Below are 27,473 nucleotides of genomic sequence, written 5' to 3'. Positions count from 1 at the left end.
ACACTTTTAGCTTTTCTAACTTTAACAGTTGTTTTCATGTATCACCATGAAAACATGCTCATGAATTTAATGTTATATGAAAATCAGTGTTTTTATGGATCTTAGAACTAAATATTAGAAACAAGGGCACACACTCTGTATCCCAGACTCCAACAGACCAGGAATCCCTTGCGGACAGAGGGAATTCAGCAGACCTGCATGCAGGAAGACATGGAAGCAGGCCAGGGCCGACAGAGTGGATCTGCATGTGGAGAGACGCGGGAATGGATCGTTACCAGGTAGGCATGCTTGTCATGAGCCTAGCTTGGAAAAGCCGAGGGTGGAGGAGCTGGGGCGAAGACCGAAGGTGAGTGTGCATCACCACCCAGGAGGAGGGGGCACTCCCCCATCCATGGCTGCAAAAAAAAAAAAATGGAAGTGGGGTTTGCAGCAGCATGGAAATGGCTTCTAAACATTATCGTTAAAGGAAACGAAGCAGTCAAGGATATGGACCTTGTAAAGCTCGTTTTATGGGCTAGAGATAATAGGCGCAGGCGCCCCCAGGTCCCACTGCTGCCTTTTGCAGCAGAAGAATGGAAAGACATAGGAGATTTGTCCTGGAAGAAAATGATTACAGGGAAAAGCAAGGACACTCTGTCTCTCGGTCCAACTTGGCAGATGGTAATTAATACCTTAAAGAACAGGAAAGCGAGATATGCTCAGGCTGCGAGCGCCGTAATTCTACCTGCGTCACAGCAGCAGCCGTCTTTACCTCCCACTGCTGGGTGAGCATTCCTGTCTATGCTCCCCTTGGAGAGAGGAAGAGCCACAGAGAAGAAAATAAGATGTTCAATGTTTTCAAATTGATTGTGGACATACAGGAACAAGATATTAACTTTACCTTTGAAGAGAAGCCAAATTTAGATCCATTTCCACCCAACCCAGGAAGGCATGGGGGAAACATTGGGGCATGTGCAGAGAACAAAAGCACCCCCCATGGCAGACGCACTGCAGAAGAAGCTCCAAGGCCACGTGGGACAAATATCAGCAATTACAGAAACAGGTGGCTTATATAGCTTCAAAGAGAGACAAAATAGCCAAAAAATCACTAACTATATGGTATCTAGTTCGAAATTCATCACTAATTAAAAGTTAATAAGTTGCAATGATCACTGATGTTACCACCTGGCACTGAGAAGCTTTTCATGTAACATTACTTGTTTTTGTAAAATCGTACCCTTTTTCCTCTATCTGTGAATAATGAGAAAATATTAAGAGAAATAACTGCATTTGTTAAAGTTAACTTTGTGAGGTTTTTTTGCTCTCCGTTTTTCCCCTCTGTGAGAGTATGTGGGGGATGACGAAGACTTCACTCAAACCTTTTAGATATAACAGCAGCAGAGCGAGCAGTTCACCCCCCCACCCACGCTCCCTCTCTAAGAAAGAAGCACCTGGATAGTACCTAGTTTGTTAAAAACTCATGATTTATTGTTTTTTTTAAAATGTTTTTATATACCCTTTGAGAGGTAATTTTGTGTTTTAAGTAATTATGAGTTTATGCAGTTGCAGTTTTTTAGAGTTTTACTATAGAAATTATTGTGATTCTTTGATAGAAAAAGCCCTTTTTTAAAAAGTGTTCAAGGTGAATATTAACAGAAGTAAAAGTACCCTTGCAATAATTTGTTTTAAAACTTAATGTTGAAATATTAAATGTTTACAGCTACTAACAAAAAAACCTTCCAATTAATGTTATCTACAAAAGATATTTATGGTTTAAAAAAAATAATTAGCTAGGAGAACTTTACTGTACAAGACAAAGTTAAGTTAGAGCATATATTACCCATTTGCTTGTTTTTTCCACAATTTTAATAAGGTAATTCCAGTGTGAGTCCTTTTGTTATAAAAAACACGTATAGAAGCATATATACCCATTTGGACTTTGAAATTTAACTAAAAGTTAGACTTGATGTTTTTGAAAAGTGCTACAAATGCTGAATGGCAACTTGCCAAATCCTGTGTTGTTGTGGTTTTTGTCTAGTAAAACTGCACTTTAAAATCCTAACCAACTTAAGCATGTACTAGGCAAATTTCTGTTATGAATAAGTATTTTAGTAACATTTGCAATTATTGTGAGTTATTTCTAAAGCCAAATGACATGGAATTGTGATGTATTTGTTACATTTTTATAATTTATATAGTGAATCCATGTTATTGTTATATTGTGTTTAAAAGGTATATATCAAACTTTCAGTTCCCTTTTTGTAATAATAGAGTAAGATTAAGTTATGCTTTTATTTAATATACATTGTTAATAGAATTAAGCAAAGTTAAGTTTCATTATGTTTGAGTTTGAATGTTTTTAAGTTAAGTTTTATAACTTTGATTTTCTTTTAAAGTTTTCATACTTCCTTTTGTCATAATTAATTTTTATCAGGTTTAAATATTGTTTAATTTAAATGGTTTTATGTTTTATTGGAGAAACTTGTTTAAACTGCAAATTATAGTTATTTTCCTAGAGAGATGAAGATGACTACAACTGAAACAGCTGTGATAGAACACTGATGAACACCTGCTTGTGGATAGAGGTGAATGCAGTCTGTGACACCCTTGACTTCATCAGGAGTTCTATTGGTTGTTGCAATCTCTGCAGTTTTTGTTTTTTATAGCTTTCTTACTTTTCAGTGTTTTCAGAATTCCAAAAAACTGTATCATTGCTGAGGGTCAGCTGCCATGGGAGAGGCTTCAGATTAAACCAACTGCTGAGTGGTTTAATTGGTCTGTTACCTGACTTCTGATCATTTGCTTTGTACAAATGAATTTTAACAGTTTGCTGTGCTTTACTCATCTCATAGCTGCTACTATTGAGAACCTTGTTTTAGAAATGAGTTAAGAGGCATCTTTCCAGTTTAAAGCCTAAGGCCCTGGCCAATCCTTGACTTTACCTGGACAGAATGTTTACCAACAGATCCAGATGTTTTCTGTACCAAATCAGTATTTGAGTCACTTTTTGACTTAGCAATTTGACCCTATTAATATGACAGCTGGATCAATTTTGATGTGGGCTTGGAGAATCATTTCTGGAGGTGGTTATGCAATCCTTCACTGATTTTGTTGTGTGTTTGCAGAATATGGGATGATGGTGCAGTGTTTTAGTAATTAATAATAATTTTATATCACGTGTGTTGTTAGTAATGGTTATTATTTGATTGATTTTTAACTACTATAGGTTTTTATTCATTGTGTATACGGTTTTGTGTTGATATTGATGTGTATAGCAAAAGTACATCTCATTTTATTTATTTTTTTAAAAAACAGGGGGAATTGATGCCCTAAAAGCACTTGATTAGTGTAATATGTGCATTACATATTTGGACCACAATAATGAAATATTTACAGCAAAAATTTAGAAAGATCGTATAATCTAAATGTACAATTAGGTGTAGCACAGCTAAGTCAAAATTATTCATTAATTTCAAGGAGAGAAGTGCCTAGGTTTTGTTGACAGGTTCAAAAAGGTCACCTGTTCATCTGACCAGACTGTCTGCCTCTGAAAACATGAGATCCACTGAACGGAGAAGTCACCACACAACTTTGGTACTCCAGACAAGATCAGAAGTGGAGCTGCCAGGACACAGTTGTGTCTGAAAACTACACAGACAGTTTGCCAACAGAAATTTTATGTTGTTATCATGATGCTCTGTCTCTACCTACTTTTTTTCAGTTATTCTGTTTTAAGATTGATAAGGATGGCAAGAACAATCCAAACATCGATGCCCTCAGTCATCACTGATCGGCTGCCAGCTGATGTCGCATGAGCAGCAGATGTTCCAAGACTGAATCGCTTTAAATCATTGTTTGTGAAAAGAATTTTGTAGAAAATCTAAAAGAGTATAGAGGCTCCATCTAATTGTATATAAATACAAATTGTAACTGTATTTTACCCTTTAAGCAAATTGCTTTCACGCTTAGATTGCATGAATACCAGACCACGTGTGTTAAAAGTAGTTAGATAATAGTTTAAGATAAAAAGTGTAGCCTATATGATAATTGTTATTTGTAGGTTATTGATAAGTTTAGAAAAGACATTAGTATAAGGCATAAGTATTCCCCCTTCAAGAGTTAAAGTGAGCATATTTGAAAGTTCATTTAACTTTAAAACCTTAGCTGTAATTCTGAAAGCATGGTGTCATTTGCATGGAACAAACTGCTTATGGTAATTGTACTGTGTATAGTCCCAACCATCTGCTAACTAACAACCAAAAGCGGCAGAACATATGGGTCACTCTGGCACACTTAACAGGCCAAAACTCAATGTGTTTAAGCCTAGCCACACCTGGAGATCCTTTTCGCACCTGTCTCATAGGACTCCCTGAATGGGATCCTCAAGCATTTAAAAGTTTAGTTAGTAATGAGACTTGACTGAATCAACTGGCAATGTTATGAGAGTGTAATTGCACTGTTGGCTTCACATTAAGACAACTTGAAGCCTGCTGGCAAGCAAAAATTATCAAAGTTCTCAATGTTACCATAGGGCCCCCAGAAGATTTGGATTTGTTAGGCTCCACCAATACCTTCAGTGAATTCATAATGTTTGAGCCCCCAACAAAAAGCCACTCCAACAAAGTGATGCACCACTGAGCTACAGTTAACCCTACAGTTGATATTATTACTAATGCCGAAAGTAAAGCCTTTTATTCATGGTGCAATCTCACAGGACGATCACCAAGGCAATTACTTAGTTCCATATTCTTAATCTGTGGAGATAGAGCATGGAATGGAATTCCTGCTAGTCCACATGGAGGATCCTGTTACCTTGGGAAACTTACTTTGTTCCATCCAACCTTACACCAATTGCTGAATATAGCTGGTAGAATAAAAAAACATCAAACGGTCAAAGCAAAGCCTGAATGAGTTACAGTGTGATGATGTTAGAGACCCAGACTTTTGGGGTCGTGGTATAATATGGCTAGCCTCCTTTTTTACTCCAGGAGCAGCTGCTGCTAAAAGCTTGTCAACTCTAAAAAGGCTAGCTTGTTAGACCAGGAAGGAACTGAATTTAACATCAACAATCTTATGTGAACTTTCAACTGATGTAAGTAGTGTACATCATGCAGAATTGCAAAATCACACTGAAATTGACTTCTTGCTCTTGGCACAAGGACATGGTTGTGAGGAGTTTGAAGGTATGTGCTGTCTGAATCTTACTGATCATTCAGCTTCCATCCATAAGCAACTACAACAGCTACAGGAGGGGTTACATGCCCTGAAAGAAGATAGTGACCCCATTGGAAGTTGGTTAGCCAACTGGGGCATCACTGGATGGTTGAGGTCTCTTGTGCTGAAAGGGGGGTGGATTTTACTTATGGTGTTAATTGGGATAGTGGTTTTAAGTTGTATGTTATCTTGTCTCCGTACAGGTGTAGAACAAATTGCATCTAAAGCCTGGCTTGTGAAAAAAGACAAAGGAGGAATTGTAGTGAATATTTTAACAGAAAGAAGGCATGATATTTTAGTAAAAGCCTTTCTGCACAAACCAGTACAAGTGACAGTATTAAAGGTAGTGTCCTTGAAACTCTCCTGGAGCAGCGAGAATAAAAGAAAAACAATAGTTTTGTGTACTGGGGAAAAAATGTAAAACAATATGTATTAGCCAATAGTAGCATGTTAAGCCCATGGACCCTGTCGAACCCTATAAAAGTGTGCTAAAGATAGAAATAAACGACATTCGCCATACTTCTGTGAAGATTCGGCTGAATAGTCTGAGTGGTTTTTCAATAACCTGGCTTTTCGGATCAGTTGAGCCATCAGCTCTTGTGGCTTGGCGATAGTTTTAGATCGTTGGTGGGAGAGGAAGACCCATTCTATGATTAAGAGTGAATCTCTCTGCTCTTCAGCCCATGGGAATATCAATCCATGTAAGTGTGGTAATTTCCCCAGGACAATGAATTTGAAAGGCAGCTCAGGTTTGAAGCGATGTGCCTGTCTTTCTGTCAAGGCCCTTTGTGCTTTTCAATTGCGGTTTTTGCCACTGGAGTCAGTTCCCTGGGAGAAAGAAGCTCTCTCTCTTCCTTCAGTGAATGGAGAGGGGATCTAGGTCCTCATTACTGAGACCTAGCCAAGGTCTGACCCAGTTCAAAGACCCACACAGGGAATGGAAATCCACTAGAGTTTTGGGATTACTAATGATTTCCAATTTGTGCAGGACAATGGTCCGTGTGGAGATCTCCAGGCCCAGGTATTTCCAAGGCATCATCCTTTGAACTTTGTCTTCTTGCAGTTGGAATTCAGCAGAGATTAAATCTTTAACCACTAGATCAAGTGTGTGTTGGAGTATAGCGTCATTGGGGCAGCACACTAGCACATAATCCATGTAGTGTAAGATGATGGCTTCTCTTTTTTCAGAGCGTACTGGGGACAGCAATGAAGTTTCATACCACTGGCAGATAGAAGGACTGCACTTCATTTCCTGAGGCAGAACCCTCCAGTGGTAGTTTCATTGGGGCCCCTCGGTTGACCGTAGGGTCCAAGAAAGCAAACTGTGCTTCATCTTCGGGGTGTAGTGGAATTTGGAAGAAACAGTCTTTGATGTCTAGGGCCGCCAATTGCCAATTTTGTGGGAGCATTGTCGAAGAGGGCATCCCAGATTGGAGTGACCCCATGTCCTCTATTACTTTGTTGATCTCCCTCAAATCCTGAAGGAGGAGCCAATTATCCTTCCCTGACTTCTTTATTACAAAGACGGGGGAATTCCAAGGGCTAGTTGTTTCTTCTATGTGGCCTTTGGCTAATTGTTCCCCCACAAGCTCTTTGAGCACCTTGATCTTTTCTTTACAGAGTGGCCACTGATTTACCCAGACTGGATTATCATCCAGCCACGTTAAGTTTTTGGTGGGCTGCTCAACAGTGGCCTCTTCTAAAAATCCTGGGGAGTCTCGGGGATGGCTAGTTTGACTCCCCACTGGGACATGGTGTCTCTCCCCCACAGGGAACACTTGCAGTCAGTGACAAATGGACAGACACTAGCCAATTTCCTATCCAGTCCCTCAATTTGAACAATGCTCTTAGAAACTTTTACCAATTCTACCCCTTCTACACCTTGGATTTTGCCAGCCACGGGTTGCAAGTCCCAATGTGAAGGCCACACCCTTTCAGGTATGATAATCACATCTGCCCATGTGAAAATAAACCCTTCTACGTGGAGATGATCTGATCCATGGGTTAGGTTGCATCCCATGATGGGTTTATCCTTGCCAACCACTTCTGCCCAGTAGACACCAGGTGTTTTGTCATCTACTGGGACCTCTGCTGGAATGAGGATGGCTTGAGCAATGATTTTCCCCTTGGCCAAAGAGAAGGGCTGTTGAGAAAAACGCGCCAGGACAGTGAGATGCGTTAGGTCTCCCTTAGTTCTCATGGGAGCCACCTCAATCTCCATGGGTGTGTGTACTGTGTCTCTAATAAAAAATACCTACTATCCAGTCCTGCCATGTCTTGTGAATTGTCTTGCAGGTCCGCTCCAATGACTATCCAATGAGTAGACCTGAAAAGAAAAGCTTCGGCAGTTACTGTTGGGAAAGATGAAACAGGGAAACCTTGTGAATATGACTGTTTAACAAGATTCTGAAGGTATGAAGCCTAGAATCAAAATAGAAATGAAAGCTTGCTTTGAGTCATAAGATACAGAGTACTAGTTACTATATGACCAAAGAACAATAGCCTAGCCTGCTAAAGGAGAATCCCTGCTGATAAAACAATGTCCTTCTGCTGATAGAAAGTCCAAAGGTCAAGAAGCAAGGAAAGAACTTGTAAAGCTTTTTAGAGTTTAAAATGCAACACTGTATGTTAATATAGGGAAACTCATAGGCTGTATGTAAATTCTTTAGTGGTTGTGTCTCATAGTGATTGGTTACTAAGAATTAGAATATTCACTATAGGAAAGCATATAATGGATTGTAACAAGAGCCTCGCTCTCTTACTCCCTCCCTCCCCTTCTCCAACCTCTCCTCCCTTGCTCTCCCCGCTCTCTCTCCCCTCCCCCTGACCATGTGAATGCCGAGGCTGGTGGCGGACACAGGTCTCCCCCTCTCTTTACCCTTACAATAAATTGCTTATACCTGAACAGCTTGACCCTGGAGAAGTCTCTCACCGCGAGGGAGCATTACAGACAGAAATAGTTACAACTCTGAATTGCTTGTGAGGCTGCCAAATTTTGTTATGCACACGTTCCCTAGAATTATTTTTCCGCAGTCCCGCACCCCACTTCCCTTTCTCCCCCTTATTGAGAGACCGCCAGCTCTTCACCAGTCTTCACAGAAGTAATTGTGAATGCCACTTTATTTCTATCTTTAGCACACTTTATAGGGTTTTACAGGGTCCGCGGGCAGAGCAAGTTACTATTGGTTAGTACACACAGGTTTACATTCTTGTCTTGGTACACAGGAACATTGTTTTACTTTCTACAGGCAAGTTTCAAGGATTTTAGCCTTTAATATTGCGGCTTAACCCAGAGGCTGGTTTGTGCATACAGGCCTTTACTAATATATAAAGTATAGCAACAATTCCCCCTTTTTCCTTTTGCACAAACCAGGCTTTGAACAAGATAACTTACAACTTAAACTATCATTTTAATTAACACTATAAGTAAAGTCCGCCCCCTTCTAGCACAAGAGACTAACTATCTAGGGATGTTTCAGCTAGCGAGCTAGCTTCCCATGGGTTCACTATCTTTTTTAAGGGATTGTCGTGGTTTTAAGCTAGTAACAAAAAACTACTTATTTCTTGCTAGAGATATGGATTAAAATAAGAGCAAAACAGGCTTAAAACTTAAAAGGAATAAAGACAGTTTATTAACAAACTACTAGAATAAGAATACCAAAATAAACTTTCAGAGAACCCTTTTACTTTTCACTACTTGATCATTTCTTTGTACACATAACAACATAGAGACAAAAAATTTAGAATCTTGGTGGTCAAAAACAGTCTCAATTTCTAGAGTCTTTTCATCAGTCTCTGCAGAGAAACAGAAGTCTCTTTCTGCTAATCCATGGAGTTTCTAGAGTCTACTCCTCCCATTGTACACTCTTCCGAGGTGTGCAGGGGTCATTTTAAGTCCTGGGATGCCATTTTTAAGGATAAGTAATTCAAAGGTAGAAATCTTCTTCATTTCTCTCTGTGAGCCCTCCTGGAAAACAGCCATCTCTCTGGCTCTTTCAAAGCTTCAAAATCTTCACTTCACTCCTAAGTTCCAGCAACTCACAGTTATCACAACTACTTTTTTCTAAAGTCCACACTTTGAATACTCTATTCCTCCCATACTCTAGTCATGAATTAAAAGAGTCTTTAAACTACTGTCCATCTCCATAGCTGTAACAGAAAGACTTTTCAGCAACAAGCATCTCCTTTTCTCTCTTTCTTATTTAAACTTAACTCTTGTCTTCACTGTTTTTGGTGGTTTTATGATGTCTTACATGTTAATTGTCTCTCTCTGTCTTTTCTAAGAAAAAGGAGTAATCTGTTTGTTTATTCAGGTAGTAAAAGAATTAAAAGTTTTAAGAAAGCTGCAAAAGTTCATAGTGTCAGGTTTCAGTCTAACAGCAGACCTTGAAAACTAAACAAAAGTGTTAAGCTCGGCTTTTTTCTCTCCTCCTCCCCCCCCATCCCTGCGGCCTTGTCCTGGGCCTGGGAGGGGGGGGGGAAACCAACACAGGGCTTGTTACCTCTCAAACACCGAAAACCAGAAAGAGAACGAAAAAGCTCTGAGTATACTTCTTAAGAAGGTGTTTACAAGTTGAATTCACTTTTTAATAGTCAGATCTGCTGTCAATTCTTGGAAATGGCTGATAATTGGTCAAGAAGAAAAACTCCCATCAGTCACCAGTAGCTTCAACTTCCTCTTTTTTTCCACTCGGTCTTAAAAGTGAAGCTAACCCATGACAGGGATGTAACTTATTCTATAGCTGTTGTAGTTGCTTATGGACGGAAGCTGAACGACTAGCAAGATTCAGACAGTACATGCCTCCAAACCCCCCACAACAATGTCTTTGTGCCAAGAGCAAAAGTCAATTGCAGCTTGGTCTTGTAACACTGCAAGAAATACACTACGCACACAAATGAACTTTTAGAGATGCTTGCACTAACTCTTGAAGGGGGGGGGGTACTTATACCTTATACTAATATAATAATTGCTACACACACTAAATTCCTTATTATAACTATTATCTACCTACTTTAACACACGTGCTCTGGTATATATGTAGCTTAAGCGTGAAAGCAATTTGTAAAAAGGGTAAACACACAACTAAAATTTGTTTCATGCACAATTAGACAGAGTCTCTGCACTTTTTCAGATCTTCACAGGAATTTTTCACAAACAGACTATGACGACAATTTAATCCTGAAACATCTGTTGTTCCTGTGGTGTCAGCTGGCAGCTGATCAGGGACTGACTGAGGGCATCAATGTTCTGATTATTCTTCAGATCTTTCGTGGCTGGTTTGGTCCATCGGCTAGGCACCCACAGCGGTCCAGCATCTGTGGAAACACAACTGTAACCACGCCCGTTAAATAGCAATGGACTCGGTCCCTCCCAGATACCTGTTTTTGGGTTTTTGTAGTATATTTTAACTTCTGGGGTAGCTTGCATCTTTACTTGACTATTGTGAATGACTACTGGGGGTTGCTCTAGATCTCCGACTAGACTGAAGAAATTTAGAGTGAATAACACTTGGTGTAATCGAATGGTAGGGTCTAATTGTTCTGGTGTTTTTTGTTTATTCAAATACTCTTTTAGGGTTTTATGGGCTCTCTCTACAATGGCTTGTCCAGTTGACACATCGGGAATTCCAGTTACATGTTTGACTCCCCATCTTTGTAAGAACTGAGAAACTCGTGTTCCTACATATGCAGGCCCATTGTCTGTTTTTATCTCTTTCGGAACACCCATTACGGCGAAGCATGCTACCAAATGTCGAATTACATGTATGCTTTTTTCTCCTGCTTGCGCAGTGGCCCAAACCATTTTTGAAAAGGTATCTACTGTAACATGTACGTATTTGAGGCGACCAAATTCAGGCACATGTGTTACGTCCATTTGCCAAATTTCACAGGCTTGAAGACCCCTAGGGTTAACACCTAAGCCTAGAGTGGTTCCATATTGGCTACACTGTGGACAGGATTTTACAATGCCTTGTGCATCTGTTAAGCTGATGTTAAATTGTCTTTGCAAGGCTTTTGCGGCTTGATGAAAGAGAGCATGACTCTCTCTTGCAGCTGCGAAAGAGTCTCTTGGTGCTGCTACAACAGGACTGACAAGCGTGTCAGCTTTTGCATTGCCTTCTCCGAGACCTAAATCTGTTTGATGACTGCGGATGTGAATGATGCAACAGGGCTCATTTCTGTCCTCTATAGCTCTTTTGATTTGAAAAAATAGTTGACACAACCGCTTATTATCTGGTGGCTTGATGAGAGCGTCTTCAATGCGTTGTACCACTCCTACCACGTACAATGAATCTGATACAATGTTCAGCTTACTGTCTCGCCAATGAGACAGTGCCCATGCTACGGCTGTAAGTTCTAATGTCTGCAGTGAGTCGTGTGCATCTCCATCTATAACTTTACTTCTCCAGCTCGAGTCTTCTCGCCAGGTACAGGCTGCTTTTTTCCGCCGACTTCCTGCATCTGTATACACTGTAAGGCCTTTCACTGGCTGCTTCACGACCTTGGGCTGTTGCAACCACCGCTGTTTCAAGACAATCTGCAGGCGTGGGTCGCTAGGTTGCTTGTTGTGTACAGTTCCTGGATAGCTGAGCAGCGCTAATTGAATTGGTTCTGAGTGTCTCAGTATCCACTCAAGATTCTCTGTTGTTATTGGTAGACTGATATGTTCCGGTTCAGCACCACTAATCTCCACTATTCGTGTTCTCGCCTTTTTGATGAGATAAGCAATTGCTTCTGTCCTTTGCCAAATACTCATTGGTGGCATATATGGTGTAAAAATCCACTCAAGAATTGCTAAAGACTCTGTGCATTTCTTCGCTGATTGCACTAACTGAATCTTCCTGGCAGGCTGCTTGGCACCTCGACGCCTCTTAGGTGGGCCTTCTCCCCCTTTCTCCTTTTGCCAAGCAGGCCACTGGAAGATGATAGCACATGGTGCAACAGAATGGTTACAAATCAGAAGTCCTAAAGGCACATCTGGCAATCTTCTGTCTGCTAGTGTCGAAAGCAGTTTCTTCCCTAAAGAAATGAGACAGTTGTTCTGATCTGTAGAAAGAGTAATTGGAGTTTGTGGATCTGTACCTTTTAAAAGGCTCATTAAGGGTGCTATCTCATCATTTCGGATGCCGGCAATGGATCGTACCCATTGCAGATCTCCAACAAGCTTTTGTACATCATTAAGGGTGTGGATTTCAGTGGTCAATTCTAATTTTTGTGGGTGGACTGAGGAAGATGTCAGAATCCACCCTAAGTAATTCCATGGGGCTTGTTTTTGAATTTTTTCTGGGGCAACCATGAAGCCTTTTGCTGCGAGCTGGGCGGTGATAAATGTGAGATCTTCATTTTGAAATGGATCATGTTGACAAAACAAGATGTCATCCATGTAGTGATAAATAATTGTCTGGGAGAGCTCGGCTCGCACAGGTGTCAGTGCCCAGTGCACGAACAGTTGGCACATTGTTGGAGAATTTTTCATCCCCTGTGGAAGGACCACCCATTCAAATCTCTGAGATGGACTTTCTTTGTTGATTGACGGCAAAGTGAAGGCAAATCTCACTGTGTCTTCTTTCTGCAGGGGTATCGTGAAGAAACAGTCTTTCAAATCTATGACTAGAAGATGCCATTCTTGTGGCAGCATTGTGGGAGAGGGCATCCCTGGTTGTAACGCGCCCATCGCCCACATTTGGTCATTTACCTTGCGCAGGTCATGCAGCAATCGCCACTTTCCAGACTTCTTTGGGATGACAAAAATTGGAGTATTCCATGGGCTGAGCGATGGTTGGATATGCTTTGCTTGTAGCTGTTCCTTGACAAGCTCATGCGCAATTGCTAGCCGCTCTTGGGATAGAGGCCACTGCTCAACCCACACAGGCTCGTTAGATTTCCACTGAATCCTTGGGGTTGGCGGCCTGTCAGCAGTGGCGACTACTGAAAAGGTGATTGATTGGGAAGAGTTAGTGTTGCTCCGAGCTGGCTGAGAACATCTCGACCAATGAGCCCTCCAAGGCTTCCAGGCAAAGGCATGACGTATGGACACAAGGTGGTAGTTTGTCCTTCAGGAAATCGAAACTGGATCGGGTGTACACTTCTCAGTGGCGTGGAGTATCCTCCTACACCTTGTACCGAGCTTAAGGCTCTGTGGAGACGCCATTCTCTTGGCCACCAAACTCGGCTGACAATGGTGACATCAGCTCCTGTGTCTAGCATCATCTTGACTCTTTGCTGCTTTGATCTGTGGCACAGGGTGATTTCAATTACTGGTCAATGACTCATTTGTTGAACGAGATTCACCATTGTTTCTCCTGCTGACCCAAATCCTTTGGCTCCGCGTCCAGGAGCACTTCGGAAAATGTCTTTCTCAGTTGCCACCTTTTGAAATAACACTAATTGAGCAATTCTTGTTCCCTTTTTGATTGTAAGTGGAGGGGCTAGGGTGTAGGCACACACTTGGATTTCACCAGTGTAATCAGCGTCAATAACTCCTGGGAGAACAATAAGTCCTGCAATTCCAGCGGATGATCTTCTAATTAACAAAGCGCCAAGTGCACTGGTAACAGAATAAACAGGTCCTGTAACTCCGGTTGGGATTTTGCGGACACTGGTGTCGATGAGTGTGACATCTACTGATGCTGCCAAATCGATTCCCAGGCTTCCCCGGGTTGCTGGTGGGTTGAGCTGCTGAATAGAGTTGGGCCGGCAACTTGTGTCTTCGCGCGGCGACTCCCCGCGCTATTGATCGCGTTTTTTGCGAACTGGCATGCAGCAGTAGCATGAGTATCTACTTGGCATCGGTCACACCACACAGGAACTTGGCAGACTTTTTGGAAGTGCCCCCTGCTGCCACATCGAAAACAGATGGCTGAAGGTGTGGCAGAAGGTTTACGTCCGCTTCCTAGTTTACTAACGGCAGCAGCAAGTAGACTTGTGGTTGGCTTGATGGCTTCTGCAACAGCATTGGCTACTAGCTGTCCTTGCTGCGTTTGATTTACTCGCAGGGCAATATCTAGCATGTCTCCCACATCTGCTTGCTTTGGGAGTGTGGAAAGGATAGGCTTCATCTTAGAGTTGGCATTCTCAAAAGCCAACAGTTTAAACATGTTCTGTTTTGCCTCTTCAGTCATGTCATTCTGAGCTTTTAGGGCTGCTGACAGATGATCGATGAAATGAGGATATGGTTCCGTGAGGCCTTGCCGTATTGTTGTGAAGGAAGGATGAGGTTTAGAATCAGGCACAGCATTAAAGGCTTGACGGGCGAGCTGCCCAGACAAATGATGCATTGCGAGAGGGTAGTTTAGTTGTACGGTTATGTGACTGAAAACTCCTGAACCAGTGAGCATGTCAGGATTAAGTCCATACAATACATCATTTTGATCTCGAGGTCGATTAGCTTCTAGGACTGCTAACCTCTTCCATTCCTTCTCCCACACCATAAGCTGTGATGGAGTTAAAAGCAGACGTGCGAGGTTCTGGCTGTCTATGGGACTGTTAACATCAGAAGTGAACAGCCAGTCCAATGCAGTGTTTGCAGCTTCGGATTTGATGCCATTCTCAGTGACTGTCTTTTTGGCTTGCTGCAAGATCTTCCAGTCGTGCTGTTCATAACGTGGATTCTGCTGATCATACAAAATGGGACAAGCAACTGCCCCTGCTGCTTGCCACTCTCCTTCGAGGATTGCATCTCAAATGATGCCGGACCACCTCTGCTGTGCTCTGTGTTTTCTGTTTTCTCCCTCCAAGGTGATAGAACTAGAACAAGGTTGTGGTGTTGACAGTGTTTCCAAAGGTGGAACAGATGGTTCAGGACGCAGCATATCCTGTAGCTGTTGGACTGACTCTGCTCGTTGTCTCGGTGTTTGCTGCAGAGCTGCTTTCTCCTGTTGAGGCTGTGCTGTATTCGTACATAGGGTTTGTTCAATTCGAGCTTGGAGCTGCTGCAGGAGCTGCTCTATTTGTTGTTGCCATCCCAGTAGCTCTTTCTTTGAAGCAGCGTTGTCATCAATTGGCTCTGCTCCAGCTGCGAGCTGTCCGTCATCGGAATGCATAGATATATCGTCGTCGGGGGGGAGAGGGATGTCCTGCGGTCTTCCCCAGTGAACAGTAGATGGCATCGAAGGGTAGATCTTTGCTTTGCACTTTGCGGCTCTCATTTCTGCTGACGTATCAGGCTCCGCCTGGCTGGAGCTGGCGCCCGCTCCTTCCGGGGGAGCCGTCATTTCTACATCCGCATTCGGCAGGGTAACTTCCAGTTTGGGCTCCGGCGGCGCGGTCGGGACCAGGGAGGGCTCCGGCGGCGCGGTCGGGACCGGGGGGCGCCCTGCCGGCGCGGTCGGAACCGCATCGGAGCACCCCTGAGATTTTAGAAGATCCGAGACGGTGCTACACTCCCTCCCTGTAAGCCCCTTCGCTGGCCGGACATGCCCCACCCCGAAAAATGCACTCAAACGGCTCGCGGGCTTTGCAGAAGGTGACTGCGGCGCGTCCGTCTCGGACGGCACCATAGCATCTAAAGCGGCTGCTGCTACTGAGGATACTTTCTTCATATCGCGTAAGGCATTTAACACATTTTTCCATACTGAACCGAGGGCCATTACTTCTTTACTCTTTTCCGTGATTGCCGTTTCCCACATCAAATTCCCAACCTCTATCCATTCTTCCACTGCAAAAAGCAGTGAGGGCACTGCAAAATGCCCACGATCTTTCGCCCATATAATGAGCTTATCCAGGTCCTTTTCCCTGGCTGCTCCGCCTCGTTTAACGAGGATGCTGAGAAGCAGTTTTTCTGCCGCTACAAATTCCACATCCATGTTAGCGGCTCGGCGGCAGGGGGGAAGGTTGCGACTCTTCTACCGCGCCCCTGCCTTCGGACTCCCCCAGCGACTCACCCCCGTTGATTCGCAAGCCGCCTATCTGGTACCGATCCAAGGCAGCATCTATCTGCACTCAGATCCGCTCCACCAACCTCGGTCCAAGGCTCTGTCCCACCGTGTGTGGATCCACTGAAGCCCCCCTGCCCGCAGGGTGTCCCGTTCAGAGCGCCAAATATTGAGAGACCGCCAGCTCTTCACCAGTCTTCACAGAAGTAATTGTGAATGCCACTTTATTTCTACCTTTAGCACACTTTATAGGGTTTTACAGGGTCCGCGGGCAGAGCGAGTTACTATTGGTTAGTACACACAGGTTTACATTCTTGTCTTGGTACACAGGAACTGTTTTACTTTCTACAGGCAAGTTTCAAGGATTTTAGCCTTTAATATTGCGGCTTAACCCAGAGGCTGGTTTGTGCATACAGGCCTTTACTAATATATAAAGTATAGCAACATCCCCTTATCAATTAAAAGAGAGGCTTTTGTCATTCTAGGGCCCGCTGCATTTATATCCTTGTGCTGGGTGGGGCTGTGCTCTATTTCCAGATTTTTTGTTGGTTGACTACTGCTTCTTTTTGGTATTTATTTTGGTGCTGACTTTGAGGACAGTCTGGCTAAGTGTCCTGGCCTTTTGCCCTGGAAGCAGATGATATGCTGGAGCTGCTTCATTGACAATTGTGGCTTTTTCATTCCTGGTGTTGCTGCTGGCATAGTCTTTGGTTTTGTCAGTCTTGGCCTGCTGTCTTGTGCACCTTACAGATCTGCCTTCTTGGTACACGCCTCTATCATCTCTGCTATAGTGGGTGGAGGATCAATAGGCAATCCCAGGATCACTCTGTGGCAGGCCTAGTTGGCATTCCTTTGAGCCATCTCTTTAATCAGTTTTGCCTGCACCACTGGTCCTTCCACCTGCCTTTGCATTTGCATTCGAAGCCAGTCAACAAACTGCAAAAAACCTTTGTGATGGAAACTGTTTAATATTGACATAGCTGCCTTGGGTTTCAACCTTTGGCAACTGGTTAAACACCTTTTCTGCTACACCGCAGATTTTATCTAAAATGGATTTTGTTAGTACCCGAGCCTGGTCTTCAGATTTAGCCCACACCTGCTGTAGTAGTTTAGATTCACCAATTTCATTTCCTGGCCAATGCACCAAATAAATGTAGTGGTTTTAAAGCATTAGCTAAAAAATCACTAGAAGACTTATTAATTTCTTGCTGTGAGATATGGATTAGGAGAAGGGCAAAAACAGGCTTAAAACTTAAAAGGAATAAAGAAAGTTTATTAACAAAACTACAAGAATAAGAAACCAGAATAAAACCTCCAGGAACTCTTTTTCTCCACCACCCAACCATTCGTTTGTTTAATTGACAACATAGAGACAAAAAACCTGGTGGTCAAAACAGTCCTAGCTTTGCTATATTCTTTTCATCATTCTTTGTAGAGAAAAAGAAGTCCTCTTTTGTCAATCTATGGAGTTTTTCACAAGAAAACCATTTTATCATGGCTTTCTATTTCTCTGATGCCAGCCGCCCGGAAAACTCTGCCATCAGTCCTTTCCTCCCATTTCACACCACTCTGAGGTGTGTTCGTGGGCCATAGGTCAAGGGGTGTCATTTTAAGGATGAGTTATTCAAAGGCAGAAGTTCTTTTCATCTGTCTCCGTGATCATCTCTGGAAACTGAAGTTTTCTCTTTGTCTCTTAAGGGCCACAAATCTTCAACAACTCTCACTTCTCCTTTTCTGTTCCAGCATCTCATAAGGTCACAACTACTTCACTATTTACTCAGCTTTATCAATTAATTACTTTTGCTCTGATCCACTCTTTGGAATACTCCATTCCCCCCAAAATGCTCTTTCATGAATTAAAGGAGTTTTTTCAGAACATTATTGTTCACCTCCATAGCTTTAACAAAAGAATATTTCAGCTTATTAAGGCATCTCCTTATTTCTCTCTATATCTGAAGCTTAATTCATTTCATCGCTGTCTTTGATAGTTTATGTTGTCTCTTTACCTGTTGATCACTCTCTCTTTCCCTCTTCCTGGAAAAAGGATTAAATCTGCAAGTCTCATCTGGGTAATGAAAGGGTTAAAATCTTGCCCAGGCTTTGTGGATGGTCCCATAATCTCTGCCAGGGCAGCAGCTGAAGCTTTCTGCGGTGGAAGATTTACCCTGGCTGCTTTGGGGGAGCGTGGCCGCTATGTCAGCACACCGCAGGCCAATAGCTTTCCCTCCCCTGACTTGGCAGTCTCTGGTGAAACCCAGCAGCGGCAGAAACTGCAGCCAAGCCAGGGACCAACCTGGGCTGGCAGCCCTGATGTACAAGGCTCAGCAAGCCCCTCAAGGACTCAGCCCCTCTGGGAAGGGTCTCCTGTCACTTCACAGTCTCCATCCTCCCCAGGAACTGCAGAACTCAACCAGCCCCACTCCCCCTGCGGCCTTGTCTGGCCTGGGGGGGAGGAGGCTGACCCCGAGCCCTGTTGCCTTTCCAAAGCTGGAAACCAAAGAGAAAGAGAAATTCCTGGGCTTAGGTTTTAAAGGGTGGTGTTCACAGGTTGATCTCACTTTTCAATGGTCAAACTTACTGTCAGTTCTCAGAAATGGCCAGTTATTGGCCAGGAGAAAAAACTCCCAGCAGCCTCCAGCAGCCTTAACTTTTTAGCTGTTTCCCTTTTTTTTCTTAAATGCCAATCTATCACACCCGCTCATTGCATACATGTTCCAAAGTGATTTCATTATCCTTGGCATCTTTTGCATCCTGGATCCTTTGCTTGAGCTCAGCCAGGAGGCTTTTTAAGGACCTTTTCCATGAGTTTTCCCAAAGATCAAACTCTGAGGGGGTTAGGAGACACCAGCAGAGGTCCCTAAGATCAGCTGGAACTAAGTCATGAGATATTAAAGTCATTCTCACCATTCCTTTAAGGACTTAACTATTTCTACAAAATTCACTTTGGACTTTGCAAATTGCTTTTATATTTTTGTAAGAGAAAGGTTGATAATGCCTATTAATCCTTCTTTTACCAATATATATTACAGGAGCAGCTGAAAGTATATCTTCATCATCCCCACGGTTTTCATTCCCTGGGTTCCTCTGCCCACCCCCACTCCTGTAGGGGCTGGGGGGTCCCTCCCCACCACTGGGTCTGGGAAGGGGCCCCGCCCCACCCCTGCAGGGGCTGTGTGGGGATCCATCCCCCTCCCAGAGGGAGGCAGGGTTGGGACACCCCCCCCCACCATGAGCACAGGGGGTGGATCCGCCCCCCCCCACCACGGGAACAGGGCAGGGACCCGCCCCCTACCCCGTGGGAATAGGGGTCGGAGCAACCCCTGCCACCCCCCCCCCCCCCCAGGAACAGCGGGAGGAATCACCCACCCCACCTGAGGGAACAGGGGGAGGGGGAGGGGGCATGGGAACCACAGACCAGAAAGGGGGCAGGGTCACTGTGGGAACCAGGATTGCAACACCTAGGGGCAGGGTCGCAGGGTGACATCATGCAGGGCAGGAACATGGTGAAGGGGGGAGGGATGTCCAAGGGAAGGAAGGGGTTGTGCGCAAGGTAAGGGTTGTGAGTGGGGACAGGTGGGTGGAAGGGATTATGGGAAGGAGGAAGGTAAGATGGGGGTCCCACCGTGTTGCTGGCTGGCACATGGCCGGCACCATCTTGGACCCCAGTCACGTGGGAATAGGGGGGGCCATCACTTTTAGAACTAACAGAACACTGTAACTGAGGATTAACAACTGGGGTAAAAGGGTGCAGGGAGAGATCTCTGCCAGTCTGCGTACAACTACCAGAGACAGGGGGTTGAAAGAGACACATGGAACCAGGAGAGCTACAGCCAAGCTGGGTTTCCTGCATTTCTCGGGCTGCTCCATGGGTGAAAAACGAGATTCACGTAATAAATTATAAAAAGTTTAATATAAACAAAAAGACAATTAGGAGACAAAGGAAATAAAGCAAAGGGTTAAAACGGCTGGGTGCCCTGGCACCTTACCAGGAACACCCCTGGTATCTTGGGAACACTCTTTTTATCCCCTCCTGCTGTGAGGGTTTAATGCATATTCAAACTTTTTCAAGAAGTATTTAGCATGTCCCCTCCCTGGTTCCGCCTATTTAGAACATGCTCTGTATAGTTTTTATTGTTGCTGATTATCATTATTTTTGCTGACAATCATTATTTTAAGTTTGGTTTCCTTTCTTCTGCAAATGGTCAGTGTTGATAACAGTCTGGGCCCCTCGTCCTGCCCTGGTGACAGCTGGGCTCCACATCCGTCCTTCCGCTGCTGCCAATGGCCTGGTCCTAGCAGCTGATAACAGCTTGGCTTCTATTGTTCTTCTGCTGATAACAGCTTGGGCCCCACTGTCTTTGCCCTCTGGGGTTTCCTTGCTTTGTACTAGGAGATTCCTTTAAGCTTAAAACTTGTTAGCAAGAAAAAAACTACATACATAGCCAAAAAGTATTTAACATATAATATTCATCCTAATACTTGCAAAAGCCAGTATCACAATACAGATTTATAACACATGTATCCCCTTCAGCTCAGGAGAAGAGGGTTTGGAAAACAAGTTAGGGGAAACTGGTGAAAACTGCTGTGACTGTCCCTTCACTTCCCTGTTAATCAGCTCTTTTTTAATTAAAAGAAACAATGGGAGAAATTTGGAAGCAACTTTGTCTCCCTGTTCTACTTTAAAGGTTAACAAGTTTTCAATTCTGTCCCAGGAAGAGACAGAATCCATATCTAGCAGGTCAAGCTGTGGAAAGTGTCGAGACAGCCAATAGACAAACTGTTTCAACTTAATTCTAGAAATCTTAACATTTGTGTTATAAATCCATATTGTGATATTGGCTTTCGTAAGTATTAGGATGAATGTTATGTTATATGCTTTTGCTATGTCTTTTCTTTTTCTCTTGCTAGCAAGTTTTAGGCATAGAAGAATTTCGAACGTTAGGGCTATGTCCCTCTGTCCAAAGCAAGATAACCCCAGCGGGCAAGACAATGAGGCCCAGGCTGTTAACAGCGGCAGGACAATAGGACCAAGGCTGTTAACAGCGACAGGACGATGGAGCCCAGGCTGTTATCAACACTGACCGCTTGCAGAGGAAGGAACCCCAGCCCAAATTAAATGATGATCAGAAGAAATCAAACCTCTATGGTGCATGTTCTAAAAAGGCGGAACCAGGGAGTGGCCATGCAAAATACTTCTTGGAAAAGTTTGAATATGCATTAAATCCCCACAGCAGGATGGGATAAAAGGAGTGTTCCAAAGACACCAGGTGTGTTCCTGGCAGCATGCCAGGGCACCTGGCTGGTTAACTTTTTGCTTTATTATCTTTATCTCCTAATTGTCCTTTTTTTTCTATTAAACCTTTTATAATTTATTGAGTGAACCTCATTTTTCACATTTGTACTACTTAAAATCTCCTGAACTTGTTAGTATAAACTCCTTTCGTGTGCAGACAGCCATAAGCCCATTTTGATGTTAAAACCTATCTGCACAACCAGTCTACCTTCTTTCACAGCAAAAACAACACAGCCAGCATTGGCAGGCTTCTCTCAGTTCGGCTCTTTCCCCCACACACTGGGGTAAGGGACCGACTGCTTGTCAGAGAACCCACGGTTCCTTTAAACTCAGCTGGCAGCCGAGCAGGGATGGCTGTGCCGTCCCCCCCCCACCGAACCGAGCAGTTAAAAACACGTAACTGGTGCCGCTCGGGAGTGCAGCTGCCCCTCTGCCGAGCTGAACCTCCAAAAACCATGTGGCCGCACGCCACAGCACCGAGAAAGAAACAAAAAACACGTGGCTGCCACGTGGCAGAGCTGGGAAACACCGGCTCCCAGGACACCGTTGCTGCAGCCGCTGGGTCACATGGCGCCTGTGTGGCGTGGTGCCGGGAAACCGCACACCAAAACCCCATGGGTCTGCGCCGCCCTCGCGCTGCCGCCAAACCACGTGGCGTCCAGCCCCTCCGCGTGCGTGCTGCACCCCGACACTGGGAAACCGCCCATCGAAACAGCTGGCTTGTGCCATGTGCTGTGCCCGCCCGCGTGCTGCGCCCGCCTGCCCCGCGTGTTGCGAACACACTCACTGCTTCCTGTGTCCCCGGCTGTCAGAACTGCTCCCGCTGTGTAACAAGTCCTCTGTATCCTGAGACCGATCTTCCTGGGCTGGAGAAGGCTGTCGGTCTCGTCCTTGTAAGCTTAGGCTGTGCAAAAAACAGCTTGCAGCTCCAAGACAATTGACGAATCCAAGGCTTGTAAAATCCACACATGGATTTCCAGCTGCGCGTGGGGGGTCTGAGAAGCCCCACTTTGGGCCCCAACTACTATTATTAGTATTAGTATTATTATTTCTCTCACCCCCAGGAAGTCGCCCGAGCAGCTGCAGTCCACCGGGGGGAGAGCGGATTTAGCTAGGACAAAAGATAAAAGAAGAAGGAGGCTCTTTTCTTCCAGGACACTGTCCCTCAGTTTATTACAAACGTGTCCAGGGCAGAAAAGAAAGTGAGTCTGGGCTCGTGGTGGATTTTGAACAGAGGGAAAGGGGGTGGGGGAAGGCAGGTTACAGCCAATGAGGAAAAACTGGAGGGGAGGAGTGAGAGGGAAGGAACCAACACACCACCAATCCAGAGGGCAGACAACAGGGAGAAACCATTCCTCGTAAGGTAATACAATACAACAGTACTAAAGCACTCAACCTCTGTATCTCAAGTTTCACAGATAAAAGCACCCAAACAATGAGCCTAAACAACTCTCCAAGTTGGGACCCTTTTAACATGGACACCGGGTTTTGATGGCTAGTCCTAGGGGTCTGTCCAACCCCCGGCTCTGGCACCGGCTATCCCAGATAGGGGTCCCGGAAGGAACGGCCATCCAGGGAGTCTCAGGAAGCTTCCAGCCAGGGGTAACCCTTAAGAGCGCGGCCTAAGGTTTCAAATGAACAGCTTGTTTTGAAGTGATTTCAGCTCTGTGATCATCTCTGATCAGCCCAGCTCTGCTCATGGGTTACCCCAGCCAACGCATAGATGAGAGAAGGGAGGCTGTGTAGCATTCTACGGAGTCTTTTATTGGCAGGCTTCAGCAAAGGGGACCAGTGACAATCTTCCACTGAACTGGGCAAAAGCTGGGGTTTTTATAGGGAGGGGGAGAATTGGGAAAAGAACCAATGGTCAAAGACTAGGGTAAAATGACCAATCATTTACAGGGAGATAACATGGGGTCCCAAAGTAGGAAGGGGTCCACAGCTTAGTCACCATGACTAAGTAGTTTTGTTTTATTTTAGGGGACAGATCTCCAAGGAGGAAGCCTGTCGGAGGACTGGGCTTCTTCCACACTGGGTGTTACAGTAAATGCTGTTCCTCGTAACCAAAAGACACACACCACAGTCACAGAGGGGAGGGGGCTTTTATTAGGGGATTTATACAACATGCAATGCTATCAGGTGCTTCAATCATGCACCCCACTCATTTCGTGCAAATAGCACATCTCAACAAACTCTCTCACAATCATTCTTACAACCAGGACACATTTGCACAACATAACAACCATAACCCAGGATTTGCCCTTACAACTGTTAGCCCCAAATTGCTAGCAAACTGAGCCCTCTATGGCACAACAAATGGCAAAATCCCTTTCTGCCAGCAGCCGAAACCAGAGCCACCCCAGCCCAGCACAACTGCTCAGCCTTCTGCTGGCTACCAAATACAACTGACCAGATACCAGTTCTGCTTGCAAGTACTCTTCAGCGGCACAAGTTGTGTGTGAGACTTCTCCCACGACTTACCAACAGCCTTTGCTGACCACGTGTACACCTTACAGGTCCTTGTTTAAATTGTTTCAAAAATTTTTTTTCTTTAAAACATACCCTTTCTACTGGAATTTTAGTAGTCATGTTATAAATGCAAAGGCAAATTTGGGATAAAATCAAAGAGAAATTTATTAATAAACAACATAGAAAAAAAAAACAGAGAGAAAAACCACAATAAAAATGATCAGCGCAGCGCTGGGTGGACAGGACCTACACCCGAGGTGTAGGTTTCCCAAATCCACGTCTGAGCGCTCTCAGGCTTGGGGTTTTATAGGATTTTTAAGTCCTCAGGCTAAAATTCCAAGCAGGCTCCATTCACCAAGTGTTCTTGATTGTTTGGTGAATAGATTTCCTGGCTTGGAAGAATAGACCTAACTTGTGTCCGGACAGAGTCTCCTCATATGCAAAGAGACTCTGTATGTATTTTAATTTTGGGCTATCAAGGATGAAGTGATGTGATCCGGGGTTGGTGCCGATGGAAATCTCGGCGGAGTCTCCCCCTTTGTTTCCAGTGATTGTATCTCCAACACTGGTCTGACAGGTGGGCGATTCAGGACTAGCAGCGGATACTTTTCTGGGGCTTGTCTTTGTCGACTTTGATTGTTTCACAACCGAGGTCTGCAGAGACGTTGGTCAGGTCCGGAGTTGGGTTCCTCCTCCGAGCTAGTCCTTTTGTTATCCTTGATGGCTCCCATCCTGTCTATTTTCCGAGTTAATGTTTCTTATCTGGGTGTTGGCTACAATCCTTTTTCTTTCGGAGAAGAGCTCCCAGCCAGGTTTGGGAGGAAGGTTTCTTTCTTTTTACATACACATCTTTGGTTTTTATTATTTTAACATATCCATCTTATTTATATATCTTTACGAATTTTTATTTACACATAATTTATTACAGTCCCCCACTTAATAATTTATCCTATTAAAAATTCGTATTCTATTATTATTTGGAGAGGAATACTAGTATTCCTCCGTACTTTCTTTATTTTCTTGTGCTAACATGTGCCTGGTCTCAAATTAGGATTATAGGATCATTATTCAATGGCACTTTAGTTTTATGTTTTAAGTTTCTTCCCTCCCAGTACATTTTCCCCCCCACGGAACACGGCTTTACAGTTGCTTTATTGTAACAAATAGGGTTAACTCGATGATATGCTACAAGAATGGATTGTCTCCTTCCCCCAATCCAGACAGCCTTATTACACTGCCCGCAGACTGAGATTGAGGGAACCCCCTTTAGTTCTCTTTTTGGTCGGAGGTGATTAATTTGATTTTTTTTTGTTGTTCCTCCCAGTTCCGAATTTGATTTTCTGTAATACTTGCTCCCGGATTGGGACACCAAATTTTCTTCCTTAATTTGCACAGATTTAATCGGGTATCATTTAACCAGCATATTCCTTGGTGCAGTTCTGGGGAACAAACGGTTAGTGTCTCGGTTCTTGTGGCAGCTTGACACTGCTCACACTTCCCCGTGGGCTCCATCCCCGGGGGCACCTCGGGGTCTATCCCCTTGGTCGAGCACGTGACTAGGCTCAGGAACATCAGGATTCTCCACCACTTCATCCCTCTGCCTTGCTCTTCGCCCGTATATAAGCATACGGCGGGGTAAACCATCTTCTCGGCAGCAAGGACTATCTTCAGGGGCCCTTGATGTTCTGATGGCAAATCTTCGCTTAAGGATCGCCCACCGAGATGCTTTAACCGTGTCAAATCTGCACGGAACTTTTATTGTTCGCCGGCACTCGACTACTAAGGGTTCTGCCTTGCAGTCAAGCTGACCCCTTAAACCGTTTCGGTAAAACAGAAACCACTCAGGGGAATCAAGTTCCAGCAGGCCCGCCCGGGTAGCGAGTATTAAGAATTGATCTGTCTGCTGCAATTCTTTTTCAAAACACTTTGTACATAAACCTCTTGGTTTACGTCCCATCAGTGAGCAACCCAAATTTGTTTACAATAAGCGCATTTGAAATGAACGAAAGGAAAGCAATAACAATTGAAATTGACACAACTTATCCGATCTCCACTCATTTGCGTTGCCGCCGGAGTTTGATCTTCAAATCTCTTGGGGGGGTAGTGACTTCCCACTCTGTTGAACTGTGACCTGTGACTTTCTTCACTCAGGAGGAGTGAGTCCAGCCTTTCTCAGCTGTCCGAACCGCTGTGTCTGTGGTTAGGAGGACGAGGAACGGGCCTTCCCAATGAGGGCTCAGGGGGATCTCTCTCCACGTTTTGATCAGGACCCGATCTCCTGGTTGAATTTTGTGGATAGGGAATCCGAGAGGGGTGCTCTGAGGAATCAATCCTCTCTTCCTTAGTTCCTGTAAGTTTTTACTTATAGAAATGAGATATGGTTGCAGTTGCACATCCTCCATTCAGGGATGTGCCACTGGCATCCTGTGCTTATATGGCATTCCATAGAGCATCTCGAACGGGGACAAGCCTGTTTCAGAATGTGGCATCGTTCTGATATTCAGCAGTGCCAAGGGGAGACATTTGGTCCAGGGCATTTTGTTTCAATAATTAATTTTGATAGTTGAGATTTTAGAGTCTGATTCATTCTTTCCACCTGTCCCGAGCTTTGAGGATGCCAGGGAGTGTGATATTGCCACCTTATTCCTAATGCTTCTGATAATTGTTTAATAATTTTTGAGGTAAAATGAGTGCCTTGATCAGAGTCGATATGGTCTACGATCCCATATCTTGGAATTATTTCTTCAAGTAGAATCTTAGATACTGTTTGAGCCGTTGCTTTTGTTCTGGGAAAAACTTCCACCCAATGTGTCAGCTTATCCACTATCACTAATAAGAATTTATTCCTACCAATTTTTGGCAATTCCGTGAAGTCTACTTGAATTCTTTCAAACGGTCGGTACGAGAGTGGCCGACCTCCCCAATTTGATTGTTTAAAATTTGATCGATTTACTTTCTGGCATATCACACAGCCTTGCACCTCTTGTTTTGCAAGCTCGAAAATTCCTTTACACCTGAAAAATTTCAAAAATTGTTCAGCCAATGCCTTGGTTCTCCAATGTGTTTGTTCGTGTAGTCTTTTAAGTATTCCCTTTGCTACCCCCTTTGGGACTAGCTCTCTCCCGTCGGGTAACTACTATTTCTCCTCTTTAAGGTAACCTCCTACCTTCTTGAAATCTTCCAGCTCCTTCTCGGACGGAAGCAAGGAGACTTCTGGTGGTTTTCCCGGAGTTATCTCAGGAATACTTACCATCAACAAAGCAGCTTGTTTAGCTTCTTTGTCCGCTAAATTGTTTCCCCTTGTATGGAACTGCCACCCCGTTTGGTGTCCCCTTACACGAACAACCGATATCTCCTGTGGCTCTCTGACTGCTCCTAGAATTCGCCTGATTATTTTTTCATGTACTAAATCTTTTCTTTTTGTGTTGATCAACCCCCTCTCTTCCCATATTTTTCCAAAAGTATGCACTACTCCAAATGCATACCTTGAGTCGGTAAAAATGGTTCCCCTTTTCCCTTTCAGGCCCTGAAGTGCTCTTAAGAGAGCAAACAATTCGCAAGCTTGAGCCGACCAATTTGCTTTCAAGGGGCCTGATTCTATGATTTGTCCAGTTATGCTATCTATAATAGCATAGCTTGATTTT

The sequence above is a fragment of the Poecile atricapillus genome, chromosome W (genome assembly GCF_030490865.1).
Source record: "Poecile atricapillus isolate bPoeAtr1 chromosome W, bPoeAtr1.hap1, whole genome shotgun sequence".
NCBI lineage: Eukaryota > Metazoa > Chordata > Aves > Passeriformes > Paridae > Poecile > Poecile atricapillus.
Note: the sequence above shows the minus strand (reverse complement) of the source record.